The sequence below is a fragment of the Cydia fagiglandana genome, chromosome 9, assembly GCF_963556715.1.
Source record: "Cydia fagiglandana chromosome 9, ilCydFagi1.1, whole genome shotgun sequence".
Classification (NCBI taxonomy): domain Eukaryota; kingdom Metazoa; phylum Arthropoda; class Insecta; order Lepidoptera; family Tortricidae; genus Cydia; species Cydia fagiglandana.
In genome coordinates, this window is record NC_085940.1 from 19,484,241 (window position 1) to 19,492,232 (window position 7,992).

Here is a 7,992-nt window from a genome sequence, read left to right on the forward strand (position 1 = left end):
CACAACGAAGTCATAGAATAAAAAATGTTTAAAATTGAAAATCGTGATTGCAAAAATCAGTGAATCTTCACAACGTCGGTTCTTGGCGATGTTGATCGTTGTCGATGCAATTTCTCACGTGTGAATTAACTAGCGGCGCGATTCGGGAAATGAATTAGACATTCACTAGATATGAAATAGTAACAATATGTGACGGTAAAGGGTACCCTATGGCGGTTGGCGCTTACGCTATTATTAACGCCGCTCCATCAATATTATTGCGGCCATAAGGCACCTTTTGCCGTGGAACGTCACATATCGTTAATATTTCATATCTAGTGAATGTCTAATTCGTTTCCCGAATCGCGCCGTAGGTTGTTTAATGGAAAATCTAGACTTGGTACGGCGTAACCGGAAGTACAATATAGCCGATTCTCCCCTTAGTACTATAGCAAAATGTTAAGTGTGTTTTTGGACATGTTTTAATTATAGATGTATTAATTTTCAAAGATCATTTGATTCTCCAAATATGTTTTCGGTCTAATTGCTGCGATGTATGCTAAAAGGGTCGTGGAAATGAGACGCAACCGCGGCAAACATATTCTCAAAGAATGACCCTTAAATAAATTTGATATTGTAAAAAGTTTAGTAACTCAATTAAATAAAAATGTTTCTTGAACAACAGACACAAACAATAAGAACTATTAATGCATTTTAAAACAGTTGATCGATGGTATTCTGTCTACTAAGTTGTATTCAAATTTCAAACTAAGAAATAAACGTCGAGAAAATTTACTAAGTTTTTTGATGTGTAAGACAGTTACAAATAATTTACGAGATTGGAACTTCAAGTCTGGCCTGTCTAAACATGAATAATGAACTCGGTGGCCTAAACCTAGATTTTTTCCTTTATTATAAAAAATGATGGGACGAAACGAAGTCCTTATAAATACCTAGTGTTATTATTTACTTTATTTTATCTTATTGCACAAAAAAACAAATCGTTCAAAATGCTGACTTAATGTTGTAAGAAAACTTTGCCAATAGGTATGTACGTTAAAACGGGTTAATTACGTTTTTAAGGTCGGAAATTGCGAGACAAATATTTTACTTCATCATAATCATAACGAAAAATGGACCTCCGCATAAAACATGAACTATTCTAAATAATAGTACCTACAGAAATGGTCGTATTTGACATGCTACCTCAGTCAACCTCAGTACTTTTTGTACCTAGACTGACCGAAATAGCAAGACTCGTTCGTATGTTTCCGTGAAAATACGATGGAAAATAATTATGCACTACATCTGTAGGTACTTTAAGGTGGCCACTGACGAGCCTTCCAACAGTCCAAATAGCGTGGCTGCAATCCAAAATCGGTCCGTGAATGTCAAAAACGTACAATGTTTAGTATAAGGATGCCGTCCATTTGGATGAATCCATTGTAACGGCATCCATTTGGAAGGTTCGTCAGTGGCCTGCTTTAAAGTTTATAAACGGATAATCCACGCCAGGTGGATAGGACAGTACTCATCGTGGTTTTATGGAAACTCTTCCAAAAGTCGTATATCTATACAATAATTATAGTGACTTACGACCTTCTGGTGTTAACCGGGCTGTCGGGTAAACGTGCCAATTAGTGTCCCTACCATAATATCGGTATTATCATGCGGAATCCGTTTATATTTGTTCCGGGATAATGACGGTTTGGATCAAAGCCAGCCTTTATTGATTTTATTCAACATTTAGCTCTAAAATACGAGGGAAACGTTTTTCAGTCTGATATCTCACCGAGGATTTAAATTTTACGTTATATTGTAACAATTTCGTTCAAATTACAATATTTGTGCTCAGTTAATATAAACGAAAAACGATTTTCAAGACGTACTTACCTAAGTATTTTTGAATTATTTATATAAAAATATTGCTTAAAATATTATGGAATAAAATACTGGGAGCGCAAGGGACTTATGTGGTTCCATTATATAGCCACCATAAGGCCATTTTATTTGAAATCCTCGCTAACTGTCGCAGAATACAGCAATCGCATAAAACATGTAAGCCTCATAAACATCGCTAATTAACGGTAACACCGAGCGGCATTGGGCTCATTGTCGATGCAACGCGACCGACACTCACACCGTTACCCTAACGGCTCGGCCAGGACATTGAGTGACTTGCGATGGCAGGGATACCCATAGGTTTGGGCGAGACACAGCGATCGGACCTCTCGTTTCCACTTATGGTTGTCGCTGCCACCGTCGCCAGTCGTGTAATGTCGTGGCCGAGCTGTAAGGTCGCGTAGGTTATGGACGAATCAACTTTTCGAGTGTCAGTTTTGAGTGTCTCTTGCGTTACTCAAAATCAAAGCTCGGAAGCGGTTTTATCTTCATACAAATAATACCGGTATTATTTCGTTCTTTTTTTGTTCTTTGGTTTATTATTTGTTTTATAATGGGACAATCTAATAATACGAAGTTGATACCTAAATATGTACATGATTCAATCGAACGACAAGAGGATAAAATAATGAATAATATTGAGTTATTTCGGGTTTTAATAAAAAATTAGTTCAAAAACTAAAACCCGACTACTGCAAATCGCGCTCTAAAAAGTATGAAACAAGATAGAATTCTTATCTAAAAATTATCGAACAGGGAATATTATAAAAGTTACCATTTTTTCAATAAAAAAATACAACGTAATATAATTTACTATTTTTTTTATATATGTATTTACAGAGATTCAGAGGATAGCCGTGGTCGTATGCCACTTTACCTTAAAGTTTATAATCGTGGCATACGACCACGGCGATCCTCTGAATCTCTGTAAATATATAAAAAAATAGTAAATTATATTACGTTGGATTTTTTTATGACCTCTAGAGGGCGCCGTGTTCCTTTTTTTGTGACGTCATATAGCCTATAACCAGCGGACGCTTAAGACGATTCGAATGACATATCGACTGTCAAATTATAATGCGTACTTTAGGAGTTCTGAGGGAACAAATGAACATACATACATACATACCCACATACATACCGGTCAAAATCATAACCCTCCTTTTGCGTTGCCGTAGTCGGGTAAAAAAGAACCGGTTCCGAGCCTTGCTGAAAATGTCTCTGGAGTTACCAAGAAATCGGATAGATTTGTGTCGATCAAAAAAGTAGATTCGCCCTTATATCTCTTCACAGACTGTCCGTGGACGTGTTACCTACTTTGTTACGGTTCCTCTACACCATTGGCCATGATGGGCAATTATTGCAGGTGATCACGATTGTGTGGAGGACTTAATGGCCCATGATCGACGATGATGGAGCGTAATCGGCATTCTGTCGGTTTTCGGGCAAACATCAAAGGAAGTGGCGGCCATGAGTGTGCGCTGCCCACATGACGGAATCGTCGCCCATTCTGTAATAGACTATCATTGCCGATGGTGTATAGGAGCCTTACACTACGGTGTGATACTATCCCGCCAATTCCGCATCACAGATTCATTAGGTTATTCTGCGACGTCTCGGGCCTAGTGATGTGCTCAAAAGCTTTTGCTTTTACTTAAACTCGAGCCTTTTTGCTCAACTTCCGTATCCCAATCCCGTATCCGATTGAAACTAGTTTTCCGATTCGCTCGCCATTAAAAACGGGTTTTCAAGTTAAAATTAGTTTTACGTTAGGTCTCGGCTAAAACTAGCTTTAACTCGGATTTTTATTGATTATTTTAACCTTTATTGCGCATAAAAAATAGAAACGGATGCCGTTCTGCTGGAAACATTCTAAGACAGAAAACAACTCGAGACTCAAACGTTCGAGTGTGGCATAACCATTGAATAATGATGATGCTAAGATTCACAGTCTCATTGTTTTATTTTGCCTTCCGACTCTTAAAATCTATTAAAATTCTATTAAAAATAAAAATAAAAATTAAAATTGTGCATTATATCGAGTGTTTTCTCCTCTGACTACACTCTCATAACTTCAGAGTATATCAATTTTCTAAGCGATTTAAAAAATAACTCGAGACTCAAAGGTTCGAGTTATGACAACGCTAGTTATGATGATGCTACAGTCTACAATACTGCATTGTATTGGGACAAAGAACATCATGCTGTGTTATTTCGTCGGGTCTTGTGCTGCAAGTGGTATTTTAATTTAGACTGCCTATTTCGGGGCTGACCTAATATCACTACACCTTACAAACTGCCGTATTCGAACTTCAAGATATTCACAAGAGACGACACGTACTAGATCCATTCTAGATACGTTATAGTTTAGATATCAACTAGTTTTCTTTTGCGGCGCAATTCAGGCAACCAATGTCACTTTTACGTTAGATAGAGTAAGATATCTATTAGATGTGAATTGGATCTCTAAGTCATATCCTGTGGAAATTGTTCAAGAATATCTCAAGAATCGCGCAAATGTCAAATTTGACAGGTTAGATCTTAAACATATCGTTATCGTATCTTGGTGATGTCTAAAATATGTCTAATAGATGTCTATTTCAAAATCCGAATCGGGCCCAAAGTCCCCCGCCGCGTCTGTCTGTCTTTATGTTTGTCCGCGATAAATTCAAAAACTGAACGGATTTTCATGCGGTTTTTCACCTGTCAGTAGAGTGATTCTTGAGGAAGGTTTAGGTGTATAACTTGTTAACCCGTGACTGTCGTGTCCAGTCATAGGGAAATATAGTAAGTATTTTTTTCTCTATTCAGTATAGTATGAAAAAAATTAGTTCCAGTGAAATTCCGCAACATGGCACGTGATCATATATTCCTGGTCAGGCTTGTAATACTTTTTTTTTAAACTAAGGGTCCTGAAGGGGATAAAACAAACAACCCGATAGTGGACAGGTACAATTTAATTGCCGGCCTGGTTAAGTTTACACTTTTGAGCTTAAACACTACTTAACGACTTATTGATAGTAAACTAAATTTATATTTATCTAACCGGGTTTTAATTATTGTTGGTGATACTTGGTCGATTGCGCTATTGGATAGTTAATACTAAAAGGTGAATAGTCCAAAATCGCAGTTTAGGAAAAAGTAGTGAAAGGCTTAGCTGCACTGTAGCGACAGTCGACGGCTCTCTCTCTCGACCAGATGGCCGGAGGTTCCAATAGCTCCGACTCTGGCGGGGCCAGCTGCACAGGTCGACTGGCACAGAATCTGGCCTACCAAAGGCCGCGCCCCTAGTAGACACCTCCTGGAAAATTCCGGGTACGGGATTAGTTCCACTGGCTCAGGTCACGCCAAGAATCTGTGGTCCGGGCCACGGGAGAGTCCGTTTCACATAGGAACAAGGGTTTCCATGCGTAACCCTTTGGGGTTATATTACAGTATAGAATTCAGCGCTACGCGGGATACTTTTATGTGGCCGCATGGCACGCCATACAATTTCTGACAAAAGTATATGAACGACGCCTTACCTGTCGGAGGAAAATCGTCTTGCCGGGGTTTATGAGTGATCGAATATCAACTCCGAAGTGCCCAGGACGCTCCTGGTTCGCCCTTTCGGGAAACGGGTTAACCTCAAGGTACACCTGAGGGCAGGCTGAAATAAACGGTTCACGTCAATAATCGCATAATCCAACAACAGATTCCGAATTTCACGGTCTTCACAAACGAATGTAAGATTACTTACCAAAGATGAGAACGTTGTCCCAATTATTTAATATAAAGCCGAGCCCGGCTAGGTCGGGGAAGAAAATCCAAGTCCCAAAATGGCCGAATCACTCTCCCCTCGGTGCCTCCTCCTCGATGTTGCCAGGGTTACAATCCCAAGGCATTTAACAAAACTGACGTGAAATTCTAAATACGGAAATTAGAACAGAGCGTGGTAAACGCTGCTGGACAAGCACGGTATGATATTTTTAAGAAAGGGAAAGGAAGACTCGACAATCTATACATTCCTACCCGTTCATGGAGAATGATAATAATTATTTTGGTAAGAACTAGTTGGCGATCGAACTGGTTTCGAAGGGATTCAGACCTATCTCCCTGGCAACACGGAATCGCTGCCAACTTGACAGTCCATCGACACTATTCGAGACACAGATTTAATCGCCCGTCCGGCTTCATAGAAGTATTTTGTTATCTAAATATTTTTCCATTACAGGCTTTAGTTACAGATGAGGTTACTAACTAAACTCAATGAAGCCGTATTGGCCATACTGAGTATGCTATTGCTATATCGCTCCGTCGCATCAGTAATGCCACTATAAGCACGCTCTTGTTTAGCCCTGAGTCGCAGTGAGGGCTAGGCTAGGGTACACTATATTAATTTATACTAAAAGTTCATCTGAAGGGGTAGACCTCGGCGGACTTTCTCTGATCAGGTCGGGGAAATCCTGAAGAAAGCGATTCGCCACATGTATGACAATCTAGTTAGTCGCTTTAAAACGAGAGCGTCGCTGCAATTGTATGGAGAACCGAGCTTGATGCGGACCCTTAAGTAGGTATGATTCCCACCGAACGGGCGGAGTCGGCGCGCATTTCACATGTACGGCCGCATGATTCGGTCAAATTGTGTTCTGATGCATGGGGAATACAAACAAATTATAGCCAGCATTCAATGAATGTAGTATGATACCTTTGGGTATGGTGCTTTACGCACACTAGTGTCCCCTCCCCTCCCCCTGACGCAACCCCCCCTTTTAGCAATTTTTGAGAAAAGTATTAGAGTTAGGAATAAAGTTTCAAGGTAAGAAATTTAATAATTTAATAATTAATACATTTTAAACAAAAAAGATTACATGCAACTTTTTGGTAAGACTCACCATATTCATGCATTAACTTGTTGAAGTTGTTGTTGTTATTGTTGTTGAAGTTGTTAACTTGTTGAACAAGTTTTTCATCGGTTAAATTTTGTCGAAGTTTATCAAGCGATAACATGAATATGGTGCGTCATATAAAAAAATATATAACCTTTTGTTAAGAATTTAATAGGCATTAAGTATTTCCTATATTGTATACTTTCTTCAAAAATTAAAAACAACTTTCAACGGGGACATATTTCGTGCTAAAACGGGGGGGGGGGGGTTGCGTCAGGGGCAGGGGATGGGACACGTAAAGCACCATCATCATCATCATTTCAGCCTATATACGTCCCACAGCTGAGCACAGGCCTCCTCTCATGCGCGTCATGCGCGAGAGGGCTTAGGGCTTGGGCTATAGTCCCCACGCCCAATGCGGATTGGGGACTTCACATACACCTTTGAATTTCTTCGTAGATGTATGCAGGTTTCCTCACGATGCTTTCCTTCACCGAAAAGCTAGTGGTAAATATCAAATGATATTTCGTACATACGTTCCGAAAAACTCATTGGTACGAGCCAGGATTTGAACCCGCGACCTCCGGATTGAAAGTCAGACGTCATATCCACTCGGCCACCACTGCTTAAAGCACCATACCCAAAGATATCATACTACATTTTTCAAGATATCATACATATTTTGTTGTTCAAAAAACACAATTTGACCGAATCATAAGTACCTATAGACGATCAAGCAAATCTTGTCAGTAGAAAAAGGCGCGAAATTAAAATTTTCTATGAGACGATATCCCTTCGCGCCTACATTTTTCAAATTTGCCGCCTTTTGCTATTGCTACTGACTAGATTTGTTTGACCAAGTATATCTTCCCCGGCACTGGACGCCGGCCGGATCATTGTAGACCGAGTTTGATTGGATTGCGCCTCAATTTAATCTGCAATGATATCGAATATGCAATAGCTATCTATTCTATAACCATTATGCGAATAACTATGAATAGAGATGCTGGAATGCTGTCGTTATATTAATAGGATTCCTGAGTTTAGTTTAGTTTAGTTTAGAACTTATGACAGTAATTGCTAGTTTATTTAAGGATAACTATCCTGTGAAAACTTAGAGGATATAACCAATGGAGACGCCATGTCTAAAATTTTCGGTACAAAATAGTCTGCCGTTTTTTGCGGGGGAGGGGCACATCAAATGTATAGGTACGTCATGTCAGATAAACGTCAGTCCATACAT

The 7,992-nt window shown here is 39.4% G+C and overlaps 1 long non-coding RNA gene across 1 annotated transcript; it reads right to left on the reverse strand.

Annotated features, from left to right (window-relative positions):
- Window positions 1-4,820: 4,820 nt before the first annotated feature.
- On the reverse strand, window positions 4,821-6,088 carry LOC134667763 (uncharacterized). Its single transcript, XR_010098684.1, has 2 exons — window positions 5,406-6,088; window positions 4,821-5,182 (listed from the first exon to the last, which is right to left on the reverse strand). It is a non-coding gene; the product is annotated as an uncharacterized LOC134667763 (long non-coding RNA).
- Window positions 6,089-7,992: the final 1,904 nt, after the last annotated feature.